Genomic DNA, 7,781 nt, shown 5'->3' with positions numbered 1-7,781 from the left:
GTGCCAGTAGTTTCATATGAATCTATACTCTTGTTATATCCAGAAAGGTTCCATTTTCTGACCTTTTCACATGGTTTATCTTCTATATGGCCAGAGTTAGTTTCTCAGCAGGGAACTGTTTGCTCAAGATTGTCTGTTTTCTTCAGAAACTTAAAAGAATCCGTATTTCTGGCACCAGAGTCTTGAGGTCCTGTACCACAGAACTCCTCACCACAGCTGGATTGTCTCTGATGTGTATGGCTGGGGGATCCCTGGCCATCTCTGCACAAAGCCCTGAGTCACTGGGTCCTTGGCAGCAGTCCACTCCACACAGAACTGATTGTTTGATGAGCAGCGGGGGCAATTTGCTCTTTGGTCACCATTATTCTGTTTGTGGCTGACAGACCCACACTGGTAACAGATCAGATGACTTGGTCACCAATTATTCCAAAGGGCTGACCCCAAGGAAAACTTCTCTAGAGATGAGAAACCCGCCTATTGTGCTCTCATGGGATCTGGATGTTGGGAATTCAACCCCAGGCAGCTGAGTCACATCTATTTTCACTCTCTTCCCCAAACTTGAATTGGATTTCCCAGGACTAACCAATGTTCTGGGTTATTTCCTGAGAGTAGACCATAGCACTGTCCTTTGATCTTCTTCCTTAGCCACCTCTCCAAATAACCTTCCTAACTGAAATCATTGGTGAGGGTCCTTCCGGTTGCCAATGCAGACCAGGTTTTTGCAGCAGAATTTCATCAAAAATGACACCAGTAACAGATCACTTAGTTGTCTCAATAGCATCTGTTATCCTGACCTTTGCAAAAGATTCTCTAATTTTGGATTAGAGAATGCAGAAGTCTTTCTCCTTTCTCTTGGTGAGTGATAAAAAAAAAAAAAAACACACAACATAGGAGTCTCAGCGTCTTTCCACATTCCCAAATACTCTTCCAGGATGGACACAGAGAGGCACTTCCCAGATCCCCCTTCAAGGAAGGACTCATTGGCTCAGGTTTTGCGAGCGCTGTTGTTTTACTAGCTGTCAGCTTCTTCAGGGACTGCCTCAGCTTCAGGTTGCTGCCTTCCCTTCCCTTTAAGGAGCAGCCACATCCAGTGACTGATGGATATGGAGATGTAAAGGCCCAGTGGTTTCTGCCTAACTTGGAACAACTGATGGGTCATCATTTCAGCTTCAGAGCTGCCTGTGGGGTCAGCTGAAGCCGTCTGGCCTGATCACAGCTCAGCTTCTTCCTCTGCCTACTCCTGCTTCCTCCTCCTTTCCACAGGTGTCAGTCTCAAACACACTCCTTGATTAACATGAAATTCTGTTGAAGAACCTGCTTCCTGGAGAACCTAACTACCACACCCTTGGAAGGTTGTGAGATCTCAGGGACCAAAGCACTGGCAATGCTCAGGCCATGTAAGTCCTAATGTGAAAACCCACAGAGTCCTGATCATTATTCTCTTCCTTTCCATCAAAGACACCTGCATATTTCAAGGAGATGGTCCAACCACAAGCTAAAGTCCTTTTTATTCCCTATTGGCATTTTTGAGCCTCTGGATTCAGCTAACTCTCAAGGCTACCCTGCCTCCAGACTATGTAAATAGAGTGAAAGAAGCTCTTTATTGTTGATGCCAACTTGCATTAAGTTTTATACTGTTTATAACGTAAAGAGCCCTGAGATGCACAAAACAGAGAGAGTCAATTGGTCAAGAGAGGAGAATGGAGCAGAGAAGCAGGAAGATCCAGAGTTACCTACAAAAATTGATTTTGGAAGCTGTCCCAGTGCTTGGGCTCTCCTCCTCCAGATCCATGCAATATGCCTGTCCTTTGATGGTAACTTCACTGGGATATCTCCTGTGTGAAGCCAAAGAAGTTTGACTTTGCCTTAATATAAAGCAAGTTTGGTCAAAATGCTTTTATCTATCTATAGTTGTTATCTGTATGATTCATACTTTTGACCGTTTTTGAAAATGTACTCCTAAAATGCAAAAGTTGCAACATTAAAGATACTTTAAAAATATGGTGCAGGTTTTTAAAGCAATGTCAGAAGAGGAATTGAAAAAAAATGTTTTATGGACTAAAGTAGCAAGGCACTCAAGGTAACTATTTAGAGAAGACCAAGCCATTAATTTGTGCTTTGATTGTTATAATAATCCGCTATTAGTAGTCACATTTTCTACATCTCAAACTTCTAGAGACAGCATATTAACAGTGCAGAGAACAGAGCTTTGGAAATAAACTTGGATTTATAGTCTAGCTCTGCAATTTACTGTCTGTGGTCAAGTCATACAGTCTGAGTCTTTGTTTCTTCATCTGTAACATGGGATCAGTAATTGACCTTTCAGGACTTTTCTGTGAGAATTAGGGTAATATATATGAAATGTGTGATATGTAATAGGTTTTCAATAAATGCTTGCTATTTTTTTTAAGAAATAGGGATAGAAGTCATCTCTTCTACCTTTAGAAGATTTCGACTTTTCCGCCCAGAGTCCCTTCTCCTATTTTGGGGGGGACCAGGGGCAGAGAATAGACTGACCTACCTATGACTGTGAGGTTAGGCACATGGGCCAGCCTGGAATGGTATTCTATTCCAGTTATAAGGATTGATCCAGAGCTGTGCATGTCACACGTGCTAGGCTAACCACAGTCCTACACCAAGATTTTTTTTTTTAACTAGCTTCATCAAAAGTCTCCTCTCTGGATGACAAGAAGCACTGTCCCATATGTTAACCAGTAGCTACATGTAGCTATTTAATTTTAAATGATTTAAAATTAGAAAAATTTATAATTCATATCCTCAGTCCCACTAGCCACATTTAAAGTACTCACTAGCCATGTGTGACTAAGCTACCATACTCAGCAATGCAGATATAGAACATTTCCATCATCACAGGAAGTTATATTGGACAGCATTGATAATCTATAGCATCTGGCAACCATAACTCCCAACAAAAAGTATAAGAAGGTTTGAGAAAATGAAGCTGACACCAAAAGCTAAGCAAGGGATAAGTAATAACCAATATGGCTTTTAAATATCTTAATTCCAATTATCCAAGCTCCCTTCAAAATTTTGACATGATATAAGAAATTTCTCCTTTTTTGTTTCAAATTGTTCACATGGAACTTCTATCACAACAAAAAGTCTTGACGGGGGCACCTGGGTGTCTCAGTGGGTTAAGCGTCTGCCTTCGGCTCAGGTCATGATCTCAGGGTCCTGGGATGGAGCCTGGCATGGTCAGGCTCCCTGCTCAGCAGAGGGTCTCTTTCTCCCTCTCCCTCTGACCTCCCCCGCCCCTCCACACCACTCGTGCTCGCTCTCTCTGTCAAATAAATAAATAAAATCTTTAAAAAAAAAGTCTTGACAAATCCCACTCCTAGTTTGTTGGGCAGCAAACCAGATGCAGAATCCTGGAGAACTAACTCTGGCAAAGATCTCTAAATTAGATAAAGCTAGACCCTAGAAGTACTACAACAAGGGCTGAAAGTTTTGGCCTGTCTTTAAGGCCTCCTTCCCTACGTGGGGCCTTCTTTTAAGAAACCTTGTTTCTGGGGCACCTGGGTGGCTCAGTCAGTTAAGCATCTGACTTCGGCTCAGGTCATGATATCTGGGTCCTGGGATTGAGCCCCTAATCGGGCTCTCTGCTCAGCGGAGAGCCTGCTTCTCCCCCTCCCTCTGCCCCTCTGCTCCTCTCCCCCTTATGCTCTCTCCCTCTCTCAAAATCTTAAAAAAAAAACTTTGGGGGCACCGGCGTGGCTCAGTCGTTAAGCGTCTGCCTTCGGCTCAGGTCATGATCCCAGGGTCCTGGGATCGAGCCCCACATCAGGATCCCTGCTCAGCGGGAAGCCTGCTTCTCCCTCTCCCACTCCCCCTGCTTGCGTTCCCTCTCTCGCTGTGTCTCTCTCTGTCAAATAAATAAATAAAATATTTAAAACAACAACAACAACAAAAAGTTTGTTTCTCCCCCTGTTGAGTCTTGTGTATCACAAATCCATCTTCTTAGTGTCCCTGGATTCATTATTGGGGACCCAATTGTTCTCTTGCTGATTAGGCTTTGGTTTTTAGGTCCTCTTGTCTGCCTTACCCTTCTTTGTTTCAGAGCCTTGCTGTATTCTACTGAATTTTTACATCTGGGTCTGACTGAAGGCAATCTCTTTCTGGAGTCGTATATAAACACTAGACCAAGAAGCACAGGCTGAGTCTGGACTTTGAACAGGCTACTTAGCCCCTCTGAGTTTCACAATTGTCTTTAGGAAAAAAAATTCCTGCACATAGAATTAATAGAAGATTAAATGAAATAATAATTTAAAAGGCAATGTGTAAGCGGCAATGCGAATGTATTGGCAATCGTACTTGCTTACAGATTGAAACATACCTCTCCCAACTATATTTAAGCACCTGGACAGGAACCGTACCTTCCATTCCTTTGGAATGCGCCACCATTCCCCTTTCCCACATCCCATTCCTCTTATTAACCTCTGGAACATGGTGTGCTCTTCACACAGTAGGGAATTATTAGATGCTGGCTAGCTGATTTCCATTTCTGGGCCTCCCTCACTGGGAAGAGGAGGGGAAGAAGGGAGGGAGACAGAGGGAGTGTGGCAGCAAATCCTTCCGCAGGACATGGTTAGTGGGAGGACACCATTTGAGGATCTAGAAGAAGGAAAACAATGAAGCTTTTCATGAGTTGGGGGTAACTGTGGCTTCCCCAGGATTTTTCAACCTGTTTTTATTTGAGTACTGAAGATTTACAAGAACAGAACTCCAGAGAAGTTCTCTAGAATGTCCTCACTGCATCTTAAATAGGTCAGCAAAAGCACGATCTTTCCAACACTTTAATGCCCATTAATTTCCCCTCTTTGTTCCTCTGGAGAGTTGCTGAATAGGGCGCGTTCAGCAACCATGGACACAAGCCTGAGTTCCTCCCAGTTTCTGAGGGGGTGGGAATTCTATTCAGAAGTCAAATATTTACTTTCAGCATAAAAGGCTTTGATGTTTTTCAGTTGGCCAGCTCAGATATGGGAGCACCTCCTCTCCACCTTACTGAAATTCACCCAGGACCGCTTGCCGTCCCAAGATCACATACTTCTCCCAACACACCCCCCCACTTTTTTGAAATACCATCTGTCTGCAGAAGGCTTTTCCTCTGAATGACTCCTCACATTTACAGAAATCTGCAGGCAGCAAAACCAATGGTTCAGGACGAAGGCCCTGGATAGGGTGGGAGGAGACTTTTGACCCCATCTCCACTTTCTATTTGATGTTTCTCAGAAAGGACCCAGAGTAAGGCTACCTAGGAGAACTTTAAAAAGGAAAAGGAAAGACAAAATGTCCTTTGGGAGGGCCATTCCTTGCTGTCCAGTTCAAAAAAAAAAAAAAAAAAAAAAGCTTGTTTTGTTCCAAAGAGAGCTAGCTAATCTGTTTCTTGTTCAGTGCTTGCTGGAGCAGCGAGGCCCTGCCTCCTCTCAACACAAAGCCTCACACAAATTCCTTGTTTCCCAGGCAATGCGCTGCTCTACAAAGTCTCTGGCTGATGTTGGCATCCTGATTCCGCCCTCTCTCTCCATCCTGGCAAACTGAATTTATGACAGGGACAACTCTGGCACCATTCACGTACAGGTTTATGGAACCAAGAACCAAAAACAGCTTCAGCAATAATCGGGGGCACCAGGGGTGGGCAGAGAGGGCCATCTTACTTTCTGGAACACAAGCAGGGGGGTTGGGAGAGGGAGAAGCAGGCTTCCCGCGGAGCAAGGAGCCTGATGCAGGACTCTATCCCAGGACTCTGGGATCATGACCTGAGCTGAAGGCAGACGCTTAACGACTGAGCCACCCAGGTGCCCCATCAGACTGCATTTCTAATCCAAGTTCTGCCACTGAGTATCTACAGGACCTTAGCACATTGTTAACTTCTTGAAATTTGAAATTTTCTTGTTTGTAAAGTGGGGTTATAATGTCTGCCTAAAAGGGCTATTGGGAGAATTAAATGAACAAATAGATATAAAGTACCTGGCAAAGTGAAGAATATCTTACACACACACACACACACACACACACACACACGCACACACTAGTTTTTTTATGCTGCATAGCACGTTGCCATAAATTTAGCAGCTTAAAATAATATACAACTGCTACTCTACAGTTTCTGTGGGTCAGGAGTGCAGGCATGGCTTCGTTGGCTCTTCTGCTCAAGGTCTCACCAGACTTCAATTAAGGTGTCGGCTGCTCAGCATTGCTCTCTAAAGCTCGGGGGTCCCCTTCCAGGCTCCCTGGTTGTTGGGAGAATTCAGTTCCTTGTAATTGCAGGACTGAGGTCCCTAGTTTCTTGTCGGCTGTTGGCAGAGGGTTACCCTTGGCTCCGAGAGGCCACTGGCAGTTCCTTTCCACGTGGCCCTGGCCCACCCCACACTTTACACCTTCAAAGCCAGTAGGACGACAATCTCTTTCTGGTCTGCTGAGCCAAGTCTTCCACGACAAAACCTAATCAAGGGAGTGGTTATCCCACTACCTTTGCCATATTCCATCAGCTAGAGGCACACTCATTCTGCATTTTGTGTATTAACCTTTCCTGGAAGTTTTGAAGAAGACAGGGGAGGAAGGGTTTCACAGCACAACTGTTCATGCTGTTCTTTGCATGTCTTCAGCAACCCCATCATGTGGCTCTCTCATTCTCTCTCTCCTTCCTAACTCTCTCCTCTCTCCTTGTCCCCCTCCCCAAATTCCTGTCTATTTCTAAAGCACAGAAATGTTGTTTAGAATGTTGTTGTTCCTGGAACTTTGATGCTTAAGACCTCACCTCCCGATCCCTGTGATGTATTTAAATCTTTTTCTGGCTAAAGACAATTCCCTCTCTAAGAGGAATTTTGGTGCCATTTGTTGGAGGACTTTTTTTCATTCTGCTCCCAGGGATGATTTACAATCAAATGGAAGAACAGATATGACTCAGTACCAATAAGTGAATAGAGAGAAAGAGAGGAGAGTGCTAAATATAAAAATTACCACTGATATTATGGTCAATAAGGCCAGAACCTCTCCAGTAGTATCATGAATGCCAGTGCATTCTTCCTAGAGCCTGGAGACAAACAGGCCAGGTGCGTGGAGATGTTCATAAATCTAATGGTCAAGTTATTAAAATTGGTACTTATCTACCAATTTGTGTGTGTGTGTGTGTGTGTGTGTGCGTGTGTATGTGTGTGTTTTACCTCTTCTTGCCTCTATAATGAAGTAACTTCAGGAGTCCTGGGTTGATCATTACATAACAGTTTAACTCTGGGCAAGTTACTTAACTTCTCTGTCCTTCAAGTCCCTCATCTAAGAAATGAAGAAGTGGGACAAGGTAATCTCAAATGTCTCTTGCTGCGGAGTGAATCTACTGTTCTGCCATTCCTGCTAGACCTTCAGTTCTTTGAAGACAGAGCTCATTTTTATGATTCCCTAGCCAGCTTCCCCCGCCCACCTGCATTTCTCATAAAGGTCTCTGTAGGATGGTGATTTATTCAAAATCACTAAGGAACAGCCTCCTGTCCTGGGGATGGAACACTTGTGAGTTTAAGTTGACAGGGGTGTGTGTGTGTGTGTGTGTGTGTGTGTGTGTGTGTGTGTGTGTCTTAGGGGCTCCTTTCTGAGCCTCAGGGGCACCATCTGGGTGCTCAGCACAGAGGTCTGAGCTGGCTAGGGCTGCCATGGGTGCAAGGGTGAGGGGTCGGGATCCCAGAGCCCCAGCGGGGGTGCCAAAGGAAGAGTGGCCGGAAGCAACTGTATTCAGCAGAGTCAAGAGGACTGCGCCATGCTGCTCAGAA

The sequence above is a fragment of the Callorhinus ursinus genome, unplaced genomic scaffold (genome assembly GCF_003265705.2).
Source record: "Callorhinus ursinus isolate GAN/ISIS: 27379988/994484 unplaced genomic scaffold, GSC_fseal_2.0 scaffold19, whole genome shotgun sequence".
Classification (NCBI taxonomy): domain Eukaryota; kingdom Metazoa; phylum Chordata; class Mammalia; order Carnivora; family Otariidae; genus Callorhinus; species Callorhinus ursinus.
The sequence above is the reverse complement of the archived record's forward strand: the minus strand, read 5'-3'. Positions refer to the sequence as shown.